General features: G+C 34.4%; 1 long non-coding RNA gene across 1 annotated transcript in view; it reads right to left on the reverse strand.

The window, feature by feature from the left end:
• Window positions 1-270: 270 nt before the first annotated feature.
• The window catches only part of LOC309630516, a 234,750-nt gene continuing 207,096 nt past the window's right edge, over window positions 271-27,924 (reverse strand). Inside the window, exon 2 of the long non-coding RNA XR_014245729.1 lies at window positions 271-578. This is a non-coding gene — a long non-coding RNA (uncharacterized lncRNA). The remainder of the gene's footprint in view (window positions 579-27,924) is intronic.

A 27,924-nucleotide genomic window follows, 5' to 3' on the forward strand; every position in this document is an offset into this window, starting at 1 on the left:
TATTACATAATAAACTTCAAACTCCAAAATAAACAAAGAAACAACAGCAGCCATATTCCATAACACAAAAACCAACCATTATTAACATTTGGCTTCTTTTAGTACTTTTATATGCATACCTTTATTTTTAACATAATTGCAACCATAACATATATAAATCACTTTTCACAGCTTCTGACATTTATTTTGAGATTTATTCCCAGAAGATAGAATTTAGCACTTAAACTTAGTTTTTTTTTTTTTTTTTTAAAGAAAGCTGCGTTCTATAGCTACTTTATTTATTTATTTATTTTTGGCTGTGTTGGGTCTTCGGTTCGTGCGAGGGCTTTCTCCAGTTGCGGCAAGCGGGGGCCACTCTTCATCGCGGTGCGGGGACCGCTCTTCATCGCGGTGCGCGGGCCTTTCACTATCGCGGCCCCTCCCGTTGCGGGGCACAGGCTCCAGACGCGCAGGCTCAGCAGTTGTGGCTCACGGGCCCAGCCACTCCATGGCATGTGGGATCCTCCCAGACCAGGGCTCGAACCCGTGTCCCCTGCATTAGCAGGCAGATTCTCAACCACTGCGCCACCAGGGAAGCCCTAAACTTAGTTTTAAGAGTTTTTTTTTTTTCTTTTTTTTTGGGAATTTGGATCACAGTGGTAAAAACTACAGAAAAGTTTGATTTAGAAAATGGCCTGATTATTTATATATGCTTAGAGATTCAGGAAATTTTTTTGCGTGTACTAAGGAAGTACTGCAGCTGGGGTTTTTCTCTGATTTTAAGGCTGGGTGATGAGGGCAGGTTGGACCTAGGCAAAGCAGGGGAAGGCTTTTGCAGGTGTTCATCTCTGCCCTTTCAGTCCTCTTGGAAGAGGTGCTTAGGAATAAGAGTGGTTAAAAAAATGGAAGAAAATATCAGAGAAATTGACTTTTAAGCTTAATTTCAGATTTAACTTGGAGGAAAATTTTGTATACCCTGAGAGACCAGAACATTTTTTCCTTGCCAAATACTGTGTAAGTGGTGGAAGTGTATATTTTTTACAAGCTGCCAAAAAGAGAGTGAAATTTCGTACTCTGCATGAGTAATTATAGAACACTATGACAAGGACATCTATATTCTAAGGATTCCCAGTCTCGATTTGATCTGTAGTATCCCTAAGTCTGATAAGTTTGTAGTTTTGTTTTCTACATACATTTGCTTTAAGAAAATTAAAAATTTTGTGGAACAAAGTCGAATGAATCAGCCAATGCAATAATAAGCTTCAAAATATTGATAAAAACAACTTAACACTCAATTCCCCACTATGCTAAATCTCTGTGAGTTGTTTTAAGGTGCTCTGACAGTGAGTGACTAGTTGAGTTGCAGAAAATTTGAGGAAAAATACATATTTAATTTATATGGGCTAGGATTGCATGGTACATGAATCAGTCCACATGCATCTGTTCTTTCTCTTCTAAGCAAAAAAAAAATTTGTTCATCATCTCACTTGCTTAAAAAATATAATTTTGGGGACGTCCCTGGTGGCACAGTGGTTAAGAATCCACCTGCCAATGCAGGGGACACGGGTTCGAGCCCTGGTCTGGGAAGATCCCACATGCAGCAGAGCAACTAAGCCCGTGCGCTGCAACCATTGAGCCTGTGCTCTAGAGCCCGCGAGCCACAACTACCAAAGCCCACACGCCTAGAGCCCGTGCTCTGCAATAAGAGAAGCCACTGCAATGAGAAGCCTGTGCACCGCAACGAAGAGTAGCCCCGCTCCCCGCAACTAGAGAAAGCCCACGCACAGCAACGAAGACCCAACACAGCCATAAATAAATAAATTAATTAAATATATATATAATTTTATTTTTGCTAAATGATACCTAATCGAGAAAAAAAAGAAGGCTGATATACATATTAGCAAAACACTACCCCAAACATAAAACAATCAAAAAGATTCTATTGGAATTTTCCATTCCTCACTTATTAAGGTTAATGAAGTTTTACTTTAACATACATGAATGTAGTTTGTATGTGTGTGTGTGATGTTTTGACATAGTATTCTGTTGATGGTCTATACCTGCACTGTTATTAAATGCAGTATCCACTAGACACATGTGGCTACTGAACATTTCAAATGTCAGTAGTCCAATTTGAGGTGAATGTAAAATACATATTAGACTTTAGATGAATTCATATGTAAAAAAATCTCATCAATATTTTATATTGATTACATGTTAAATGATAATATTTTGGCTATATGTGGTTAAATGCATTTAATTTGATCTTTTGTTTTACCTTTTAAAAAGTGGCTTCTAGAAAATTTAAATTATATGGCTTTAAACTTTAAATGCACATTTATGGAAAACACTATATTTCTGTTATTCTGGAACACAAGTAACAATTACAAGAACACTCAAAACACACTACAGTATTTTCTTATTTTTTTGAATAGAGGACTCTAAAAATATTTAGATCTATGTGGAAAATGAAAGATCACTTTAATTCTGAATTAATTTTGTAACATTCCTGCCAGGACATATACAACATATAAGTGTTAAACTTATCAATAGTGACTAAAAGATGCTGCAACCAATTCCAGGAACTTGCTTTTATACACTTTGTGATTTTTATTTCAAATTACCCTCAGAGTTTATGGTATATTCTTTTCCATGTCCATGTTGACAGGTTCTACCTGTGTTTGAGGAAGATGATTTGTATTTTAAATTATAAATATGGATGCCAAATTTTCATCTTACAGCTGATAATGTCTAATTTATAGGAGGTATCATAATATATAAGCCAAACCAGTCTTTTAAATAAATTCTAGAAATATACAGATTCTCCCAGTCCAGGTACAGAGGTGCTGGATCCAGGCAGAACTCCCTCTGCACAACAGCCGTTCTAAAAACCCCTCCTAAAATCTCACAGCACAGAGGAGCAGGGAGAATTCACTCTCTGCCAGCAAGAGGACAAAAGCAGGTAGTGCCAGGACAGCCATGCCTAGTTAGTTTTCCCCAATTTAACTACTGGTTAATCTACTTTCTCTTTTCAAAAGAGTGAATACAGGAACAGAGTCAGTGAAGAAGTATATTCCTTCTATCAACCCATAAAAGGGGAAAAATATTTTTCCTTAGTATTAATTACTATCATTTAATATATCTTTACAGATCTCATAATATTACTGCCAACTATGTATTTATACAATCCTTACAACTCTTTTATTTCTGTAGTTATTTTATTTCCATCTAGAAGATAAAAGAATAGAGTCTCTGAGAGTTCAAACAACTTGCCCAGCATTATGTAGCCAGAAAGTGGAAGATGCTTTTACTACACTGCTGTTCTGTCTATTGCATCTCCATTGAAATTAAACACGATCTCTCAAAAATTCTACAAATGTTGAGTACAAGTTGTTTGAATGAAATGTATCAGGATGGTGATTGCAATTATTAAAAACAAAATGAAGAAAAACAGACATTTTTTCTCCCTGTGGTTCTGAGTTTATAGTTGTAAAGAGAAGTTCAAAAATTTTTGAACATTTGTTGTATTTCTAAGACTTGATGCAAAATTTACCAGAACAATTACTTTGAAAAATGATACTACTCATTTTGATGCTGAAATACAATGTCTTTCTTAAAAAATTAAAATCTTACATTTTCTATAATTTCTTATAGTCGAACTTAATATTTTTATTATTTTTACTAACTAGTTCTACATATGGGTCATTGTCATGACTGTGATTTCAAACATGAAATTGAATACTTACATAGCAAAGCAAAATGATTTATAATAAATTATTTTTTATTTAAGAATGACAACATAGACAATTTGAAGTTAAAGGAATCTCCAGCTTCTCTCCTGATCTGTTGATTTTTTGGAATGTTCTTTGAAAGTTATCTTGTAATCTCTGAAATTTAATCCAAAATTTTCCACTCTTTTTCCCAAAAGTCTAACTGAAGAAGCTATATTTAAAATATATAGCATTTTTGTTTGTTTTGATTGTTTTCTGTTTGTTAGGCTATTTTACTTCCTATGTTGCGGAACTATGTGATTTCAACAGCCTTATTATTTTAATTTATGTGTCCTTATAAGTTAAAAAAAGTTGCATATTATTTACACAGTCTGTTGGAACTTGTGATGTAGTTCTAAGACACATCCTTTATTTCAGTGGAATTTTTGCTTCATTAAGTACTATAGAACCATTCCTATTAATATCACTCTACAATTAGGTCATAGAATAGTAGGATTTTTACTTTTTTTTTTACATGAGTATAAGAGCTTACATTTCCAACACCTTTGTTATATCAAAGAACCTATTTGGCACTTGTTTCTTTTCATTTCATACTATTATTGATGTATAATTTAATGATGGAAGATTCCTAATGCATTTGTTGATAAATAGGAGACCAGCTTTGCTCTCTAGAGGATTACTGTGTTTTATCTTTTCTTCATTAAATTGTCAAGGCTGCTATCCTCAATCACAAGTACATCCTGTACATTAGTGTACAACAATGATTAGTGATATAAAAGTGCACTGGAGAGCATTTCAATTTTTGAACTTCCTGGTTTTAGGTTTTAGTTAATTATACTGCATTTGATGTGCATGTATGGATGTCATTGACCTCCATCTCCCAAATGCCTCATTTACTGTCTGATATTAGACAAGGCATTCAGGGTGGTATGTTAACTCTCCAGGCAAAAGCAACACTATTGAGTGAATTATAATAGAGCTGTTATTATATTTGGCTTCTCTTTATTATGGCAAGCTTCAGAGATTATGGCGGGACCCTATATTCTTGGCCAGTTATTCTATTAATGTATGCCCTGGCCAGACTCATGATATCATAGAGTTACAAAACAGAATGAGAGCTTCTACTTACACAGCCTTATTTTATAGCGGCATATATTGTAGTCCAGAAAGATTAAAGATTTTGTGACATCATAGAGATAATGACATATCTGGGAATAAGAAGAAATGAGAACTTACCTTCAAAACATGATTTTGGGGAGAATCCAGGCTTCTTCAACTTACTGGCTGTTTAATATTTGACAAGTTTTATAACCTGTCTGGTCCCAATTTTTTCATTTGCTCTTTGTTGAAAATGACTACTTCATAGGTTCGTGTGAAAGAAAATGACAGATATACAGTAATTGTTGAATTTCCTTCCTTTACTTTTATTGTTTTAGAGAAACCCACCATAAGATCTTAAAAATTACTCCTTAATTATGGTCTATTGGAAATACTATCTTTATGATTATAGGTTAGCAAATTTTATTTAAAATCATCCTTTTTAATTAAAGAGTTATTTTAAAAAACATTTCATTCTTGGTGGTTGGGCAGAAGGAGGAGCAGTAAGGCATAGAGAAAGTTGGTTTCAGTCTCACTGAATTAGAGATAAACTGAAGCTAGAAATATCTCAGCTTTTGTGTTTCCTTGAGTGGAGGATTCTTCATAAATTTTTCCTTCTTTCCATTGCATTTCCATGAAACAGAGTGAAAATAAGTGCCTCTTCTCTATTTAGTCTTGCATTCACAGGGTCCTGGGATCCTGTTATCGTTGTGTTTTTTTCCCCCACTGAGAAAAAACTTTGTCCTGTATATGATATTGGCAAGATATTTCAAAGATGTCAGAATTCAACTGCTTGATTGTTGACCTGGATTGCTGTTAAAGTTTAGGAAATAGAATGTAATTGTTCACATCATTTATTTGAAACAGAACTTTGAATCTTGTGGGTATCCCAAAATTAAAATGTTACATGTGTCAAACCATATCCATTTCTATCCTTTAAGAAGCGAAGCTGATATTTTAAAATGTCAGACAAAAACAGTTAACCTCACTGTAGGCCTGTGGGTTGTTGAGACAGAATATAGTTTGAGGCACCATAACCTTAGGAAGAGGATTGCCTAAGAACAGTGTGCCAGTAGAACTCTTGCAACTAAGAAGAAAAGGGGTGATGCCATGTTTTTAAAAATATGTTAAACCTTTTAGAAAATGTATTTAACATAAAAGGTTATAATTATTGACTAGTCAGGAATATACACCTTTTTGTTTTAGAAAATAATTATGGGCAAACTGTTTATCTGGAATAGAAATTCAATAATGATAGGTTAGTTTTGAAATATGAATAATAAAATTTATTAGGACAGCATTAGAAAACAGTAATTTATGATCCCCAATGGATTATTTGCATAACAACAGCAAAATTGCTTAACAATAATTCATATTTTTATAATTTTTATGAGGTGGCTGTATAGTAATTAATGGCTAACCAAACATTGTCATATCATCTTCAAAGCATCTTTTGAATTGATATTACAGTTATCCTCATTTCATAGATGAGGTCACTGAGGATCAGAAAAATTAAATTACTTTTCCAAGGCTACTTAAATCAAAACTTGAACCCGGTTTTTTACTTCCAAGTCTTCAGTTTTACATTACACCTTAACACCGTAAATAAGAAATGCTATGATAATGTGGAGAGAACAGTGAATTGAGAATTAAAAACCTAGATTTTAGCCCTGATTTTACCATCATCCTGTCTTTATCATTAACTCAGTGTTGAACTAAGATAAGAACTTTTGAATTTACATGGAGAAAACTGAAGCCTTTGTACTCACATGGTATATTATAAGAGAATAGTAACTATAAATCAAGGAAAATAAAAAGATTATTTGAAACAAATGAACTATATTTGGAAAATTTTGAAAGAAATATAGCTGAGCAGTACAAAAAAAGCCATATTGGAGATCAAAGAAACAACTACTTTTTAAGTTATATTCAGATGACCAAAGCGATTATTTTCCCAGTTTTATTTTTCCACCGTATTTTCTCCAGAAAATAGAAAGCCACTTTTTTTGGTTCATATTTCTTAATTATCTTCCTTCTCAATGTTTTCAATTCCCTATTTCTTCTTCGGACCTCAATCTTTCCGGATACTCAGCTAGACTGCCTATAAAGAGATGGAAATTTTGTAGCTGCAGAATCAACAGCAAGGTCATGTCTAGAATCAAGGCTCCGTTTGTATGTTGGTAACAACTTTTGGTGATGAATATTGCCATACGGAGCACGGCAGCCCCTTGTGAGATCCTGGGTCACCTATTTGCTTGGGCACATATATTAAAATTTTTTCTCTGTCTTCACGACTCACTGGGTGATCTGAGGGCTTTCTGAGTGTCCTCTCATTACTTTCTGCTCAGGGTGTGGTCTGCCAACCAGCAGCACTGGCATATCTTTGTCAATGGCTTGTTAAAAATGTAGACTCTTAAGACCCCGAGACTTACTGAGTCAGAACAATATTCTCAGATGGTTCCCATTCACATTAAAGTTTGAGAACTACTCTTTGCTGTTCATTATCTCAAAGATAGACATTCTTTCGTTATATCTTCTTGGACCCTTTCTTCTAAGTTCTGCATGTCCTTATTATATGGATATTATTTTTGAAAATATGTATTTAGTGCCTATCATGGTTGTTGTTCTGATGGGTATTGCAGAATGTAGAGTGGGTTGGAGAGAGAGCTGATATTTTCAAGCATGGACTGTGATGTTTGTTACTGACTCCCACTTTACAGATTAGAAAACTGAGGGTCAGAGAAATAAATTAATCTCTTCACAGTCATAGGCTGGCTAGTTGTACAGTTAATACTAAGTTTTCTGCACGGAAGTTAGAGACTGGAATAGACACTAAGTGTCCTTATATGCTAAACAAAATTGTCCATCTTGCATGTTCCAAGTAGTTCCTGAGGATGCAGATAGGCCATGAAAGAGTTGCTTTCCAGAGGGAAGGCTTTACTGTCAATGTAACCTCCTATTCATTCACTCTTTGCATTTTTCTGAGCACAATAGAATTTTACCCAGTATATTTTTGAGGTGCTGAATGTTATGCAGCTAAAGTCTATGAAGTTAAAAATTTATGGATTACAAATTTTATATAGTAGGAATTGAAAAGTTTGAATTCAGATGTCTTGTGATTTTAGGCAATATTTCATTATAATCCTACAGATAAACTTTTTTAAGATTTGGTAAACACCAGATTCTAAAAACTGAAGTGTCTTCAATTTTTGAATGAGAGTTTCATCAACTTTTCCTGGCTAAATGTAAATTATTTAATCTAGATAGCCTATGGAAGTCTGAAAGCTGTTTGCTAAAAGAAAAAAAATTTTTTTCAAAAGGTTTCAATGGAAAGAAAAAAATGGATGTATTTTGAAGCTAAGTTAAAAAAATTGATTCAAAGTTTTCAATCTTCTCTTTATTCAAATCTAGCCAAAGAAAATTCTGAATCTTAGCTAAAGTAAAAATATTTACAATGAAAAGAAACCTAAGTTAATTTGCTCAAATTGAAAATCAGCTTTCTGAATGAGAGTTGTATATATGAAAGAGTCGCCAAGCGGTGCAGTACAGATAGATGTCAGCAGTATTTCAAAGTGAGGAGTAAGTAACTGAATATTGTAAGCCTGACAGGAGAACAGTACACAATGGCTAGTAGAACTTCTTGCTTTAAAATATAATTCAGACTCCTCCTTTCTACGTCGAAAGAGAAATCCCATCTTCTGTCTCCACACCTTTAAAAAATATGTTCTAAAGTTCTTCCTCTTTCATTCATACCTCCCATCTGAATTCTCTGTGTCAACCAACTCCAATTCTACACATTCATAAAGTGCCATCTCAGATGCCATAGATACCATGATTGATGCATTTTCCCCCCAGTGTATTCAAAACAATTTTCTCTGAGGTTCCATAGCTACTTCTGTGTTATGCAAAATTAAAACACATTGATGGTCAATACCAAATTAAATTTTGTGGCATACATGTATGTTCCCCTTTCTATATTCTTGAAAGCAAAGAACTTTTCCGGTCAATCTTTGACTGTCCTACATTATCCAAAATATTTCTTCACGATAATATGTTTTCAGTAAATGTTTGTTGTGTTGAATTTGCACTAAAATATGTAAGGCTATTCAAATGTTTTAATATGAGGTTAGTATGCTTAGGAGATAATCAATTTAGAGAGAGGTAGAACAAGATGACCTGGGAAATGAAGCAGAAAACTGTACAGACATAGATGTCATGAGGAGTGAAAATAGTTTCCTAGTTGCTAATTTGTAGAAGACAGGCAATTAGCTGGCCTGTTGCTAAAATCGTCTCTCTTGTGTATATGTAAATGGTTGATATTGTCTGCTAAAAAGTAATTTATGATACTGTTGTGTTTCCCAGTCCTGAAAATGACTATAAATAATTGAACTGTGGCAACTCCATTGTCACAACTCTTGAAAACTATTGAAATTACATCTTCTGCTCTGCAAGATTCTAAATCTTTCTTGACCAGAATTTTGAGGCAGTTTTTATTTGCAAAGCACAAGCATGATTACTACCAACCAATATATATGTTATTATACAAGTTCCCTAATGACTAAATTAATACCGTCTAAAATCTCTTGCTTTTTGATCCCATCATAAAACCAGATAATTTCAAACATCATTGTTTATTTTTTACTTTATGTACTATAAAACATTGGTTATGCTATGTATCTTAAAGGGATTTCTTCTCTGACCTTTCTATTTTGAGATCTTCTCACTAAAAGAATTTTAACTTTATATTTTGAAAGGGAGGTAACAAATAGGCATTACATTTTCCAGTGAAGAATCCATTATATTTATTTAATGCTTTTTAAACAGAGAAGAAGTTATGACAGCTTAAAAAGAAAATGAAGGGTGAATAGAACAAATTCTGCCAAATTTAGTGATGTCAAAATAGGTATTTTTTTGCAACTAAATTATTTTACCATATCTTGGACATATGCTGACCAAGCATAAATGGCTCTTTCTGCATAGACATATAGGGTTATTCTCTTAAAATTAAAAAAAATCATGTCACAAAGTTTTTGTCACAAATAGCTTTATTTATCTTTATTGGATAATTAATCTGTGAATATATTATAACATTTCATTAACAACAACGAAGTCTTCCCTTAATATTTTATTGCCAGAGATATTCTCTTACTACATATTTACTTCTCTTCATACTGAAAAGCATGTCTTTTAGATTTGCTTTTAAAAATCTTTTTTATTACTATTTAAAATTTATATTTTGTTTTATTCATCCTTTTTTCTTTATATCTTTAGAGTGTTTGATTTCGTCTGTAATTGGAATTTGTTCTTAAGTATTATTACTTGTGTATTGGAATTATGCATTTCACTTCTATTACATTGCCTTCTGTTCTTGCACTTAAATTTGTTAATTTACTTTTTTCTCTCTTTTTTTTTTTTTGGTCTGAACTTGAATAATTATTTCTTCTTTATTAAATCTGTTGACTCACAATCTTACGCTTTGTAGTGCTTAGTTTAAGAGCCTCAAAGTCAAATGGTTCTTCAAATTATACATTTCTGAAACCATCCTAGAAATATGAATATAATTGCAAAATCAGGAATTAAACTTAAAAATATTTTACATGGCCCTCATTTTCACAAAAAAGCTTAGAACTAATTTTAAAAAGTCTCATTCCCTTATGAAACTTTCCCAAGTTATACCCTTTGAATTCCTATCGTATTTGTATGTATATATTTTCTTATATTGTCTTCTAATTTTTTGCAAGTATTAATATAAACTTGGATAAAATGGCACAGTCCTTGAAGATACGGTTAAGACTGTTCTTGGTATTTTCAATATTTGAAAATGCCTGTCATCATGTGACTATATATTGTAGGTACTCAGCACATTGTTGAAATAATAATTTCTATAAAATGTCATTAATTTGAGTTCTGTGAACCATGTTTGAGGCATCATGAGCAGAAGTAATTTACAATCTCTTAATATCATTTATTTTTATTCAATTTATATGTTAACAATAATATTTAAGATTGACAACAAAGCTGTGTGATTTAGTTTTAGCGCCCTCTTAGATATATCAAAACAGCCCACCAACAAATTTTTGGTCATCTACTCATTAAAACGTTAGATAGGCAATCTGCATCAGTGCAAATGGACCTTTTTCCTCATGGCTCTCTAATCAAAGCCACTTTTCTTCTGTTCAAGTACTCACTCCAGAGGCTGCAATTCATGGGATGTACAAAGATTTCCCTGACATATGCTTCTTCCTCAGTATAACATTTCCTCTGGGACAAAATCATGAATCACAAAATTTTCTTGAAGCAAATGAGAAGTTGTGAACTCATTGAATCTGGCCCACACAGAGAAAGAGTAGTGTGTTTAATTATATTAGGGAAGAATCGTAGTTGCTCTCTGTAACCAGGCTCTTTAACTGTAGTACCCTAAGTTCCTATCATTGTGATTGCCTTAAGTCACAAAGTTTTAAAATAATAACAGACCTTCACAAAGCCTCTACTAGGTTTCAGAGCTTGTGTTATTACCACATCTAATCATCTTATATGACAGGAATTCCACCACCCTCACCCCCTTTTCATTATTTGTTTTAGAGAATACAAATGAAAATAACTTGGCTCGGGTCACTCCACTAACTATCCTATGATGAGAATTTAATCATAAATTTGTCTTTCTTCAAATACGCATTCTTGACTGAAATAATGACAGATTTTTAAAATATTTACACATTTATTCTTTACATTAACTTATTGGGACTATTGAAGAAATTGGGTAACTTCTATTCTGGAATATTTATTTTGGAATCCAGAGGCAATAAACCAAATAATTTAGATACATCCATTGTGACTGTGTTTTGACTAAGTTTTCCAGATCAATAGTTGACAACAATTTTACCAATATAGATATCTCTAAATCTTTGGCATGAATATAAAATACATTTTTGATCATTTTTGGCTTTCACTGTCTTTTTAATTTGAGGCATATCATTTATAATTTGACATTTTGATTATGTCATTAAGCAGCAACAGTATATGTCATATTCAGTCAACACAGAATAATCAGATAAATTGAGTAATTCTCTGGTCATCAAATTTTATTAATGCTGATAATCAACTCAAAAATGTTCTTTGAAGTTTTCCTCTCTTAGCTTAATAGAAATGCTATTGCCATTTTTTCATCATGTATTTTGGACAGCACCTAAATATTCTTGATTCATTCTTTCATCTATTCATTTATTCATTCATTTATTGCATATGTTGCTTATAGAACAATGTTCCTCAAACATTGTTGAGTGCACAACTCATCTGGGGAGTTTATAACCTCACCCATTTCAGAGATTCTGATTCAGTAATTGACAAACATAATCTAGTAATTTTGAAGCAGATTAACACAAAGACCACACTGTCATAGGGAATACAGCTCATTAACATCAGTCACCTTGCAAATGTTAAAAAACAAAATTCAGCTGAGTAAATTTGAAAATCTAATTGTCTTTATTCAACAATTCACCAGTTGGGCAGCATCTAGCAAATAGAGAGGGGCTCCCAGGAGCTGCAGAAAAGGAAAGGTTTTTAGGGGCAGAAAGGGCCTGGGACAAGGAAGTCATAGCAAAAGAAAAGATTATTTCAGGCAGTTACCTTCCTTTGGAGGAAGGCTTGGGTCTGTCAGGCAGATTACCTTACCTCTGCTGGCCAGGTAATTCTGGGTTGACTGGTTAAACATTACATTTCTGGAAGAGGCTGAAACTGTAGTTAAGTGAGGAATTAAGTCTTGGTATGATGATGTGGTACTTAGCACAACTGACCTAATTTTGGCCTTGTTGTTTCTTTTTGTTTTTTAAACACAAATAATGTTTATTTAGTGAAAAACGCTGTATTACTTTCAATAGCATATATTTTGGTCTTTAAGTATTTTTCAGTTTATTTAAGGAGATAATACATAAGCACAGATTTTAGGACATTTGTGGAACAATCACCAAATTGTAGTTGTTTAGTAGTTTCTAATAACCATAATTTTCAAATATATATTGTTTATTACCTTTATTTCAACATTATTTTCCCTAACCATCCTCATTCAGAGTGAATACAAAATATAGGTAATTTTACATCTCTCCCTACATGTAACATAAAATATTGTCATCTGGTTGAAAGATAGGTAGCCCATAAATATAAATAAATTATTATTATTAGATTTAATTAAATATCTTGTAACTCAGTTTAATCTGAATGTCTTATTTTTTCATCTTTTAAAAATGATTCTATCTAATGCTATATGTAATTAGCATAAAGCCCAGAAAATGTGTGGTTTACTCATTTTCAGTTTATCCCTTGTTCTGATTCTGGGAGTTAGTCATCAAAAATGTGGCAAAATATTAACTTGGATTTTATAATTATATGTATTTAGTTCTGATATATTCATACCATCTGGATTTATTTGGCAAGCAATATGAAAAGTTAAATAATCTTTACCAAACTAAAAGGTATGTATTCATGAAAGTTGACATGTATCTTTTATCACTAACAAAATGAGAGCAAATATCAAGGAAAATATCTGAAGGATTCACTATGGGAAAAGTAAACATATGAATAGTTAATCATGGGAGAAATAAGCAGGATTAACAGCTATAGTAATGTAGAAGAACTTTTGTATTAATTATAACCAAGTTTTGATGCATCTCATTAAATTTCAGTCACAGATTTAATTCAGAGAAGCTAATTTAAATAGGCTTTGCGTTGAGCATTGTCATAATGTTTAAAATCTGGCCAATGGGCTTGAATCAAAGAGTGAAGGTAAACAGAGTCATGTTCTCTGGGTGCCATAGGGATGAATGTCAGCTTGGTCTTATCTGAAACCTCATTAATGATCTCATAGATGGAGTAAATAGAGTACAAATGAAATTGAGATGAGCTCAGATTGGCAGATAGTGAAAACACCACTAAAAGAAAAAAAAAAATAACAGGCACAGTTTGAAACTACCTTAAATGGGTGGAATCTTGGTAAGAAATTTAAAACACATATAATTTTTTAAATGCGATATAGCTGAAGAAATTAATGGAAACTATAGATAGTAGAGTGTGAGCTCAATCTTTAAATGGCAGTTTGGAGATAGGTAAGAGTAAACATTAAATTAGAACAAATTTCTTCCAATTTCACAGCAAAATAGTTCCATAAATATTACAGCATTACAGTAAAAGTTTAACAATAGTTCATATTATATATATATATATATAGATATCTCCATATCTATTTAAAAATCTACTTGCACTTTTCTATATTTAATACTCTAGATGTATCTACTTATAGCCCCTCAGAGATTGAACTTTAAATCTTGTTGTCGATGTTGGCTAACTCACTCCAAGAAAGTTCTAGATGAAGTGGCAAGAGAAAAAGAGAAAGAGCCATAAAGAGCAATTAAGCAGTAGAAAAGGAATAAGAATTAGTAAAGAATAGCATTGGTATGACACCTCTGGGAAAAGAGAGAAAGATGCCCTATTGCAATCATTTATATGGAACAGAAGAAGGGAAAATAAGCAATAAAATATGATATTCAGAAAAATATCATTAAAAGAGTGGTGGAATAATGGAAACAGTTGCATTTACAAATAAAATCAGTTTGAAAATAACTTTCACTATAAAGACTACCTTTTCAGAGCAAACAAACAAACAAAAAAAAAACAACTTTTTTTTTTGGCTGCACCACATGGCATGTGGGATCTTAGTTTCCCGACCAGGATCGAACCCGTGCCCCCTGCAGTGGGAGCATGGAGTCTTAACCACTGGAACACCAGGGAACTCCCCAGAGCAAACAAATTTTAATTTTTAAGTTATGTTATAAATTCAGTTGCCCTATTTATTATGGTTCTAGAATCCATTTTGCTGTACTGATTTAAACATTTCTGTGGCATATAACTGGGATAATTCCATGACATTACACATTCATTAATTTTTTAGAAAATGTATTTAGAACCTATCAGTTATTTGTCAATTCTTGAGCACTTTTTTGCTTTAGGTAACATCAAAAATTTATTTGGTGTTCTAGAGTTTGGTTGAGTTTTAAAAAGACCATGGGTCTTCCCTGGTGGTGCAGTGGTTAAGAATCCGCCTGCCAATGTAGGGGACACAGGTTCAAGCCCTGGTCCAGGAAGATTCCACATGATGCGGAGCAACTAAGCCCGTGCGCCACAACTACTGAGCCTGTGCTCTAGAGCCCGCGAGCCACAGCTACTGAAGCCCCCGTTCCTAGAGCCTGTGCTCCACAACAAGAAGCCACCGCAATGAATAGTAGCCCCTGCTCGCCGCAACTAGAGAAAGCCCATGTGCAGCAACAAAGACCCAACGCAGCCAAAAATAAATAAATAAATAAATTTATTAAAAAAAAAATTATACTACTCATCTTGTCCAAGAACTATAAAGCTGAAAAGAAAAATCAGAATAAAAGTAGCCAAAAGAGTGATATCTCTTAGACATCTCGCTGAAGCAAATAGATGTAGGGCCATGGACTTCCCTGGCAGTCCAGTGGTTAAGACTTTGCCTTCCAATGCAGGGGGTGTGGGTTTGATCCCTTGTTGGGGAGCTAAGATCCCACATGCCTTGGGGCCAAAAAACTAAAGCATAAAACAGAAGCAATATTGTAACAAATTCAATAAAGACTTTAAAAATGGTCCACATCAAAAACATAAATAAATAAATAAAAATAAAAAGACCATGTACTGGTACTGGGCTTCCCTGGTGGCGCAATGGTTAAGAATCCGCCTGCCAATGCAGGGGACATGGGTTTGAGCCCTGGTCCAGGAAGATCCCACATGCCACAGAACAACTAAGCCCGTACACCACAACTACTGAGCCTGCCCTCTAGAGCTCGAGAGCCACAACTACTGAGCCCATGTGCCACAACTGCTGAAGCCCATGCGCCTAGAGTTATGCTTCACAGCAAGAGAAGCCACTGCAATAAGAAGCCTGAGCACCACAATGAAGACCCAATGCAGCCAAAAATTAATTAATTAATTAATTAATTAAAAAAAAAAAAAGAAGACCATGTACTAAATGTGCATTTGTTTAAGGCATGGGTGAGAGCTCTACTTGTGGTGTCATAGCAAATACATTTGAAAGAGTCCTGAATTACAAGTCTGGGGAGACAGATTCCGTTAGTTAAGTCACAAAACAGGATGACCTTGGGTAAATTGCTTAAACTCTTGTGTTTAATTGTAAAGTAGAGAGAAGGAATTAGATAATCCTACAACTCTAGAATTCTGTGGATGGGAGAGAAGTCTTTTGTCCCTCTTCTCCTCTAAGATTTAGTAAATATGGGTGATATTTCTAAGAATACTGAAAAAAGAGGCATAGTATAATTTTTTTAAAACCCCAGATTTTACTGTACAAATTTAATGGAAATGAAATAATTACATATTAGCCATCAAAACACTATATCAAGACAGTATAATTAATGTATTAAAAAACAGTCTATAATTCTTAGGATTAATGGGGTTAAATGAGAATATTTAATGACAGGGATTTCTAATACAGAGAATCATAAATATGAAGAGTAGAGCGTAAGTATGTAGAAAGAAAAGAGAGATAGTCTTTCTTTAGGGTCTGTTGTTATTAAAACTTAACTTTTAGATCTTGTATTTTAATTTTTCATGTGGAATTTTGGCAAATGCCACTTGGAGGCACTGTTACACTATTGTACTGTACAATTTATACTATCAGGATGTCGTGTAATGAAACTTTCAGTTTTTAATTCCTTTTTTAATTCTAATAATCACTTGGGGATGGGTAATTAACACTGGTTGTGGTCTTTAAACTTTGACATTATTCATATTTATCACCTTGTAATTTTTGCTGTTATAAATAATCTCCTGTTCATCTAATAAAACAGATTTCATTAATTCCTGTAAGAATGAAAGAAAGGTTTTAGGACAACACCTAAGAATTAACTTGAGCATAAATTTTGGTTTACAAACTAATGTCCATTTTTCAATTAGGAATTTTTAGTATTTTTTAAAAATTAGCGTTCATTTCAATTTGCTGTTATGCAAAGCAGAATTATCATGAGGCCCCAGAGAAAATATTGATGAGAACTAATCTCATCAATGATTTAAAAATCTTGAATGCAAAATACAGGCAATTAACAGGATTACATTAACATCTAATGCAATACAACAGCATGCACAAGATACACATTAAAATTGGTTTTCACAGGAAAACTAAAGTTCATAACTACTAACTTTTGGTAAGAAATTTTTAAAGAAATGAAGTCGTACTTTTCAAGATTTTCTCATTTTTATGACGTTTATTTTAAAATATATATAAAAATTCTTTCTATACATATAAAGAACATGTATTGTTGAAAGTTCATGCTTTTTTGTTTCAAATATATTTGAAAGATGCTGAATATTACATAAGAAAGTATATGTATTTTACCTCTTTTCTATTTTACTCTGAACCTAGAATATACAAAACAATGCAATAGAAGTAATCACTTTTTACTGTTACTTTTGCATAGGATATTTTAATGTTTTTATTAGGAATGATGTTGTCATTGTAACATTCAAACTACAAAATTAAAATGTTAACATTTATCAAATTTTAATCAATTGATAATAGATAATACTGATTAAAATAGTATATTTACCTATACATGAAATGAGTAAATAGTAACAATTAGATTTCATCTGTATATTAACAAGCTACAGCTTGAAAAGGTTAATGAAATTTTAATTCTTTGAACTCTTGTGAGTCCTATGACATATTGAAAATGATGTGTCATTTGGATACCTTCAGGTGGGAAGAGGCTCTCTTCACTAACCTGACTTATCGATTACATCTCCACACACAATTCTGGCACTGACTCACTATTCATTTTTTTGGCATTCATTGCTTCTTGGGATGGTTATTTATCTCCAGGGTCTGACCAGCTAAGACGTTTACTTTTCTCATCACTACAGAGTTTACTTTGTGCTATTCATAATGAAACATTTTCTTTACGTAACACAGGAATTTGATTAATATTTGGATAGATGATAGATAGATAGATATACATATATACATATATGTATTCTTGTTTGCAGTTAATACATGACGTATTACAAACTAACAATAAAGGGAAAAGTCTGTTTATTTAAATTCATACATGAACTACAGTTTCACATAGTCCCAAAAAAGTACTTTCTCCAGTAAATTAATAGAAAATTATATCTAGAGCTGAGAAAGTCAAAAATAGTGATAATTGAATTTTCCCCTTTTCAAGTTAATGGGTAAGCATTGTATAAAGAAAGCATAATAGTGAGATGTCTGTGTGTTCTAGTTTATTTTTGTGTAACAAACTACTCCAAAACAGTGGAGTAGGGGGTTGACAGGACTCAGCTAGGCAAGTTCTTTCTCAGGGTAGGGCTGGGACATAGGGAAGGCTTTTTATAAGCATCTGGTGCTGGGTCCTATGGGCAGGCCTGTCTCTCTCAACCTGGTATCTATCTTCATGTGGCAGCTCAGGATAGTGAGACTTCACACATGACAGCTCAGTGGCCCCAGGCCATTGTCCCAAGAGAAACAGCAGAATGTGCGTGGCCTTTTCTAAACTATCTTTGGAAGTCATACAACATCACTTTCACCACATTCTTTTTGTCAAGGCAGTCACAAAGACCCACTCAGTTTCAGGGGAGAAGACACAGATTTCACAGATTTTATTTCAGGAATGTCAAAAAACCATGACAATTCTTAATGCAGTTCTTTTATCAAGTTTTCCAATCAGAAATAGACTTCTATTACATCCAAATTACAAATATCAACACAAAGTATGAGGGCATATTTTAATTATAAATACATTCAGTTTGGTATTTTGTGTGCTTTGAGATTTTAAATTCAGCCAAGTGTGTACGTTCTTACAAATTGACAGTGTTTTTTTTTTTCAAATTTAAATAAAATCTGTTTCTTCTATACTAGTGAAGAAATATTTCCTTAATCTGTAATGTTCTATGACTTCTGTATTTTCTGATCCTATAAATCTTAGGATGGACTCATCAGAAGTTACATGGTCCAATCATCTGTGTAAAGCTTGAACACCTTGACAACATCCCTGATGGGTGAGAATCCAACTTATGCTCAAATACACACAGGAGTAATTGACTAGCCCAGGGAATTCCATTCAAGTTATACACAGAGACAGTAGTCAGAAAATGTCTTCCTTAATTTAAACTACCTTCTGGCTGCTTCTTTACCCCAGGTTCAAAAATATTGAACCTGGACCTAATGATATCAGTGTATATGTACACATCCTGGTGCTTCCTTAGACCTTTGGATTATATAAGGTAGTAAATTCCTGGTGGGATCGCCTGTATCAAATAAGTAACTCCTACAATGTAGATCAAGCTTATACCAAAAAGCCACTTCCCATTCAGCACAAAGATCTACTTAAATATTTTTGTCTCTGTCCTATCCCTAGCCCCAAAAATCCATAACAGGGTTTACTGAAAAAACATGCTGCTTAGATGGAACAACAAATGTAAAAGACTGACATATAAACTTGACACCAATTATGTGGGTGAATAGAAAGAGTGCTTGGCTTCTTCCTCTGGCCCAGAGCATGATCCAAGACTTGGAGAGCTGAAGAAGAGCCAAGACTCTGTTACATTAAAAGACTTTCAATGTGCTCTTTGTCCTAATGTCCTTGAATTGAAAATTCTGTTAGAACATTGAAATTGTTCATCTTGTTATGTTTGAATCGATGGAGAGGAGATAACTACTCTTTCTTCTTCCCATCTCTTATCTCTGCTCCATCTTTTTTGACTATAAATTGAAAGAGAACAGTAAATATGCTTTCAGTTGTACATAATGCCTACAGTATCTGGCATTGAAAAATTCAATAAATATTCAATAAATATATATTTACTGTATGAATAAATTTTAAAAAAATATTGGAATTCTCTTTGCTGTCAGATATGTCTCTGACCTCCAGTGAGAAAAACAGTAAAGGAATTTCTACAAGAAAGTCTTTTTTGGAATAGAAAGAGGGCTGGAAAAATCACAGAAAAAAAGGAGTATGCCCCTTCCCCTTTCAATTCCAGAATATATTCCATTTTAGAATATTTTGATACACATGTAAGAGATATAACCATTCGCACAAACTTAAGATATCCCCAAAACATGTTTACCTAGCCTGAGGACAGCAATGCCCTCTGACCTTTTACAATCAAAGAAGAAAAATACAGAAGCCTGTTCTAGGGGAAATACTTAAACAGTAATCCTCATGCGCTATTACCTTATTTAACAAAGTAGATCAACTGGTGGGCTTACTGCTGGTATATGTGGATGAAAGCCTTACCCAGTATGAAAGTAAAGAGTATGTTAAGAAAAAAGGAAAGGAGGAGATGTAGGACCTGCAATTTTCCATGCTGATATTTTTATTTGCTAAAGTAATAAATGTTTCATTGTCAGAGGGTCATTGTGGGATTGAGGAAATATACAACATTTAGAATCAGGTAAGCTGTGAGGTCAAATCTCAGCTTTAACACTAACTTTGGATAGTTACCTCTCTGAGCTAGGTAACTCATTTGTCAATATGGTTATTGAATTTTAAATAATGTAATGCAATCATCATGCGCAGAACATGGTCCCCCCCCATTCTTCTATTTCTCTTCTTTTTGTCATCAGTGGTTTATACTGGAAAATTATCATATCTAGGGTTTTATAATAGTGGTATGATGTTAAACAGTGATAAATATCAGACATCTCTCAAAATATTGAAACTGGACTTGATGCCATAAGTGTATATACATAAGAGTGAATACACCCTGGTGCCTCCCTTGATCTTTGGTGTATATAAGTTAGTGAATTCCTGGTGGGATCACCGGTATCAAATAAGTAATCCATTGCAATGTAGATCAAGCCATGTTTCTTGACCTTAAGGGAATCTCTGTCTAGTGGGTGAGATAAACACAACACAGAGATATTTTCAAAATATAAGATAAAAGGAGCAAGATATGAGCACAGGGCTTGGATTCAGAAGGCAAAGAGTTGGCTGTGTGCTTAAGTTCAAGAGTGATGGTGGTCATTTAAGTTCTGTGGGCTTCCTCGATTTTCTCACCTATACAGAGTAGGAATGGGGCCTATAATCATAAGCTATGTTGAAGATCTAAAAGTCATAATTTACTAAACCTGTCTACAAAATGTATGTTTTTTAATATACAAAATGTATGCTTTTTAAATTTTTTTCTTAAATTTTTGTTCTATGAATTTAGTGTAAATGAAAGGTAAAAGAAAGAGAGGTCAAATGGAGGATTAACATATATTTAATATCTGGTCTGTTAACATTTCTTGATTCTCCAAATCTAAAACTCAAATTATTTGTAGTGTATAAAATTAGAAAATCAATAAATCAGAAAGGTTCCGATTCACCAAGTCTGTTCCTGCTCCTTCCTAGGATGTTAGCAGAATTTCTTGTTGGTGCTGTTACTATAAAAGCGTGGATAGTTTCAGAATTACACAGTGGAGTTGAGAGTTACATTTGCCAAACATTCCATCTGCACCACACATTCCTGGTCCTCTTGGCCATGTGATGAGTTCTGGCCTATGGACTATGGGTAGCAGTGATGTGTGTTACTTCTAGCCAACACTGAGAAAAGCAAGCACATAACTCTCTAGTTCTCCTTCCCCTAAGGCAACAGCAGACAAGACCTCATGTTGATGTGGTAGAGCTATAAGATCAGTGCGGTCTCAGTTGCTGGGGTCCTAGTTGTCTGAACGTTAGCCCTAATCCATAATAAATTATGTACGAGGGAGCAATAGATCTTTGTTCTGTTAAAACAGAGACCTCAGGGTTGTTTGTTACCACAGCATAACCTACTCTGGACTGACTAAATCTTCTCTGAGATTTCAGCATGATGGCCTTCTTACCACATCACTTGACACTTAGTTTGCCCATGTAGCCATTCAGCAAATATACCGAAGTACACTTGAGAAAGTAAGTTACAAAATTAGGGAGATGTATATGTATATGAATAAATTGCTGAAAGAGAACTAAGGCTTTTGGAGGATCAATAGTCTTCAATAATTATATTATCATTAAATAATTATACTGGATGAAATTAATAGAGATATGAGCAGAAAAGCTGGGTAGTTTTATATAGCATATACCCTTACCTTATGTTGGGTTGGCCAAAAAGTTCCTTTGTTTTTTTAAGTAAAAATAAAAGACACATTTTTCATTTTCACCAAGAACTTTATTGAACAACGTATTCACCCTTTGTTCCACTACCTTCTGCCATTTTTCAGGCAAATTCATAATTCCATCTTCCCAAAACTTTTACCTTTTTGTGCAAAGAACTGTACCAGGTACCTTTTAGAGTCTTCCAGGGAATTGAAATATTTCCATTAAGAGAATTTTGTAAAGACTGAAATAAATGGCAGTCCAAAGGTGCAATGTCTGGTGAATACAGTGGATGAATCAGAACTTCCCAGCCAAGCTGGAACAGTTTTTGCCTGGTCATCAAAGAAACATGTGGTCTTGCGTTATCCTGATGGAAGATTATGCGTTTTCTGTTGACTAATTCCAGACGCTTTTCATTGAGGGCTGCTTTCAGTCGGTCTAATTGGGAGCAGTACTTGTTGGAATTAATTGTTCGGTTTTCCAGAAGGAACTCATAATAGAGGACTCCCTTCTAATCCCACCATATACAGAACATCACCTTCTTTGGATGAAGACAGGCCTTTGGTGTGGTTGGTGGTGGTTCATTTCACTTGCACCACAATCTCTTCCGTTCCACATTATTGTACAGTATCCACTTTTCATCACCCGTCACAATTTGTTTTAAAAACGGAGCATTTATGTATGTTTGAGACTCGCATGCGGAAATACGGTCAAGAAGGTTTTTTTCGCTTATGTGGAACACAAACATCAAAGTGACGAACATAACCAAGCTGGTGCAAATGATTTTCAATGCTTCATTTGGATATTTTGAGTATGTTGCTATCTCCCGCATGATATAACGTTGATTGTTCTCAATTAATGTCTTGATTTTATTGCTGTCAACTTCAACTGGTCTACCCGACCGTGGCGCATCATCCAGCAAGAAATCTCCAGGAGGAAACTTCGCAAACCATTTCTGACATGTTCGATCAGTCATAGCGCCTTCTCCATACATTGCACAAATCTTTTTTTGTGTTTCAGTTGCGTTTTTCCCTTTCTTGAAATAATAAAGCATAATATGCCGAAAATGTTGCTTTTTTTCTTCCATCTTCAATATTAAAATGGCTAAACAAAAATTCACCAATTTTGATAAGTTTTTTTAATGCAGACTGATATGACACCTGTCACAATACAATCTAACAAAATTGTTTCAAATGAAGTTAAAGACAACTAAGCGCTACTAGAGCCATCTTACAGAAAAGAAAGAATGAACCTTTTGGCCAGCCCAGTTCTTTGAATCAAGCAGATCCACTAGCACACCAAGGTAGCCAACAACTGTCTTAGAAAAGTCTAAACCTATCCACTGTCTTTACTTTTTTTCCAATTTATATAAAAGAGTAGAAATGACTTACTGGTAACTTTTCACTGAGCTTTTAGGACAGGGTTGAAGGTTCAAGAGCCTTTTTTTGTTTGTTAAACAAAATTATGTTATATGCTAAAACTGTGGAAGTAGCAATTGTGGAAAATTTAATCTAAAAGGATTCCATTTTGTAAAAAGGCCTTTGAAATGAACTACATTGAAATTGAATGGATAAATTACTGGAAATTTCAAAATCTAAGAGAAGGCAATTGGATTCATAACTACATTTCAAATTTAATGGTTTTTTTGTTTGTTTGTTTTGTTTTTAATTTATGGCTGTGTTGGGTCTTCGTTTCTGTGCGAGGGCTTTCTCTAGTTGTGGCAAGCAGGGGCCACTCTTCATCGCGGTGCGCGGGCCTCTTACTATCGCGGCCTCTCTTGCTGCGGAGCACAGGCTCCAGACGCGCAGGCTCAGTAATTATGGCTCACGGGCCCAGCCGCTCCACGGCATGTGGGATCTTCCCAGACCAGGGCTCGAACCCGTGTGCCCTGCATTGGCAGGCGGATTCTCAACCACTGCGCCACCAGGGAAGCCCCGAAAGTTTTTTACTAGAATTATTTGAACGCAAAATTTTGGTTGCCCATGGGAAAGGGAGTATAGGCATTACCAATGATGTTCTAAATATAATATTTGTACACTATTAAACCTAATGAACTATGAATATGTGAACTGAAAATGTCATTTCTCTATTCATTTCAACTGATTTAAATCGGGTGTTGAGGTGGAGGCAGTGTATATCTTACTTCAGAACATTTTGAAGACTGACATATAAAGGACTTTTATTACTTTGGTTATTTGTAGTTTGTTTGAAATATTTGAATGACCAGTTTTAAGACAGACCTGTATCATGTAATGCACATGCTAGAGGTCCCATCAGGCTGACATCTAGTGAGCAGACCACCCAACCTTTATCCCACACTGCCTAGGCACAGCATCCAAGATTCATAAAGAGGGAAACCTGTTCAGCTCCAGTTTTCAGCAGTTCCCACAATGGTACTCTGACTCCCTCTGGGAGCCTGGCAACTAGCTTCAGCTCACAGGCACCTCAGAGGGTTCTACCACTTGTCTGGTGAGTCTGGACCAGCTCTGCTCAGGCAACTCAGCAAAGTTCTCTACCATCTGGTAGATTGTACCAGACCTTCAAAAGGTCTGAGCCCCAACCTTGGGGACATCATTTCCCTTTCAAGTTTGTCCTTTTTTGGAAACTCTCCCTCAGTCCCTGGATACACTTCAGAATCATCTTCTCACCTTTATAGTTACTCTAAAATATCAGCTTTATAATAATTATTTACATTAAACTTCCCCTATTTAAATCACTCTGTGATTTCTGACTCCTGGTTAGACCCAAGGTCTTCAATAATTTCTAAGATGATAAAAGGGTCCTCAATAATTTCTAAGATGGTAAAAGGGTCCTGGGACCAAAAAGTTTGAGAATGACTGCTATAGGGTGTATGTAGTAAAAGTAAGTAAAAGTGATGGCCACTGCCTAGAGAGACTAGGGAACAATATCATTTGAAGCACTTGCCCCTCTGGCAATAAGTCAGTCCCATTCTAGTAAAGACTTGAAGATTGAAATGTCTTCTAAAATGGGAGAGAGAGATCCTCTTGTGGGTATAAGAATTTTGGAGTAGTCTCCTTTTACCCTTATGGTTTTAGTTAATAAAACTGGCATTTATCCTGGGACATTTAAAAAATACGTACTCATCTTTTCCCAAAACCTATTTTTCCTTCAGTCTTTGCATTTTATTGTATACCTCAGAATGTGACCAGTTCTTATCACCTTTATCACTATTACTCATGAACCAAGTCACCATCATTTCTTGCCTATGTAATGACATGATATCCTAACTGGATTCTAGGCTTCTGCCCTTACCCCTACAGGCTGATATCTGCATAGCAGGCTGACATCTACATAGGAACCTGGGTGATACTGCTAAAAAAAAAAAGTAAAATAATGTCACTCCCCTACCAAAACCTTCCGGTAGTCCTCCATATAGCTCAGAGTAAAAACCAAAATCTTTACCGTGGCCTAAGATTTTCTACACAATTTTTCATTCATTACTTCTTTGCCCACACCATCTGGTACTTTTCCCATTACTCCTGTTCCAGCCATACTTGCCTCCTTGAAAACAAGAGATACACTATACCTCAGTGCCCTGACACATATAAACTCCTTGATGGCTGGATAGTTTTTCACTTTATGTCTACAGACTTAGTATCCAGAACAATACTTGAAAACATTATTTACTCTGTAAATCTTTTCTGAATGAAGGAATAAACCACAGTCTGAGCTGAAAGGCTACAGAAACCTAGATAGAATCTAAAATAATAGTTTTCTCCGAAGTGAATCCTAATTCTCAAATTTACCTCTTGTTAGACATATTTTCTTATAGTCTACATTCTAGAGGATATTGTGGTTTCATTCCAGTTTAAAACCATATCCCAAACAGTGTCAGAATTACAACCCTATGTTAGAACCAAAGTATTTAAAGTCATTCAAAAAACTTTAATTGAGCACTTAACACATTTAAGATACTCTTTTAGCTACTGTGTGAGCCAAAATGATGAAAATATGATACCTGTCAGTTATGTAAAAGACAACATAAAGTGTACTGTGCATTTTTCCACTATCAAAGTGGCAGACCAAACACACATTGAAATCACTGCTTGCCATCTCAGATCTACAAAGTATAGGGGAAAAATGTAAAAACTAATTAGTGAGTATACAGCCATGACCAAAACAAAGGGGAATTCTCAGAGGCACTGAATTTGTGTAACATATTTGGAAAAAAAAAAAAAAATAGTGCGTCCAATTGAAATTTTCCACTACAGCAAAAAGGACCTAAATGGAATGTCACAGCCCTCAAGGGAGATCAGACAGCCCAGAATACAATGTGAGAATTCTTTCACAAAAGTGAGGCACACCACTAATGATCAGCAAACATCAGAAGGACACCAACATTATGAATGAGAAAAAAAAAAATCAAATGTACAAAAACTCCCAAAGAAATAGAATTAATTTATCAATCCAGAAGTAGAATTTAAGTAACACAAAACAAATAGGAATGTGAGTCTCATTCTTATTTTGGAGACTTAGAAATTCGGAGAGATGCCCTAGGAGACTTAGAAATTCAAAGAAAAAGAGATCTATGAGATGGTGGGTTATTTTGGGAAAAGTTAGGTATTTAACCATATGTTTTAGAAAGCATAAGGTTTGGATTGATGGAGAATAAAGACAAATTCCATTTCATTGGAAATGGAAAGGTGATGAGGACTCAGACATTATGATGACACATGGGGAGGACAAAATTTCTGGAATAGAGAATTGATGTTAAAGAAAAGGGAAAGATAAGAATCAAAATTCAAGGCAGAGATAAGGAAAGTTGTAGAAATTTGGATTTGCTTTAACAGATTGTGGGAAAAGTGGTAGGTTCCTTAGCAGAGAAGAAACATATATCACTGGACAGTAGAGAACCAGTTTTAAAGACAATTGCTCTTTTGTACTGAAAAGAGTAGTAGTAAGTCATAGGAGGAAGAATCCTAAATATAGGCAGGGTTAGTGAATACTTTTATAGGCCTAAAGACTTCTGAAAAAGTTTCCCAGGCTGTTAGAATCTTATTAAGCTTCACACATTTTCTCTCATTAATTTTACACATTTTCAAGTTGGTAATGAATTGATGAATATCATATGTAGAAGTTTTAAAAAATGGCTCCAAATTTGTTGGCACTTTTCCTATTGAGTAGTAGGGTCCATGTACTCTCTCTTTTGATACTGGATGGGTTTGGGACCTATGGTGAACATAAGGGTAGAACAAAAGTGAATGCGTGACCATTTTTTGTTGTTGTTGTTTTTTGTTTTTTTTTTTTTAGATTCCATATATATGTGTTAGCATACGGTATTTGTTTTTCTCTTTCTGACTTACTTCACTCTGTATGACAGACTCTATGAAGAACCTAGGGGCAGGATGGGAATAAAGACCCAGACCTACTAGAGAATGGACTTGAGGACATGGGGAGGGGGAAGGGGTAAGCTGGGGCAAAGTGAGAGAGTGGCATGGACATGTGTACACTACCAAATGTGAAATCGATAGCTAGTGGGAAGCAGCCGCATAGCACAGGGAGATCAGCTCGGTGCTTTGTTACCACCTAGAAGGGTGGCATAGGGAGGGTGGGAGGGAGAGAGACGCAAGAGGGAAGAGATATGGGGATATATGTATATGTATAGCTGATTCACTTTGTTATAAAGCAGAAACTAACACACCATTGTAAAGCAATTATACTCCAATAAAGATGTTTAAAAAAATGTTAAAAAATAAATAAAAGTCAAAAAAATGTGTGAATATAGTACAATAGTGGTTGTATACCCTCAAATTCAGAATGGTTTCTAGGCAGCAGTAGTACTTGGAATAGAATTTGGTATTTTGAGGCAAGGCAAAGTCATAAAACAAATGTGAATTAAAAAATAGACAAGATACAATAATCTAAAACATAAAGTGAAAATATAAAACATTGTATTTAGCTTTATGTGCTGTTAGCTTTAGGACTGGGTCATGGGTGGATGCTTGAATGGGTCTTCAGGAGGC

This window comes from Balaenoptera borealis (genome assembly GCF_965194805.1).
Source record: "Balaenoptera borealis genome assembly, chromosome: 6".
Taxonomy (NCBI): Eukaryota; Metazoa; Chordata; class Mammalia; order Artiodactyla; family Balaenopteridae; genus Balaenoptera; species Balaenoptera borealis.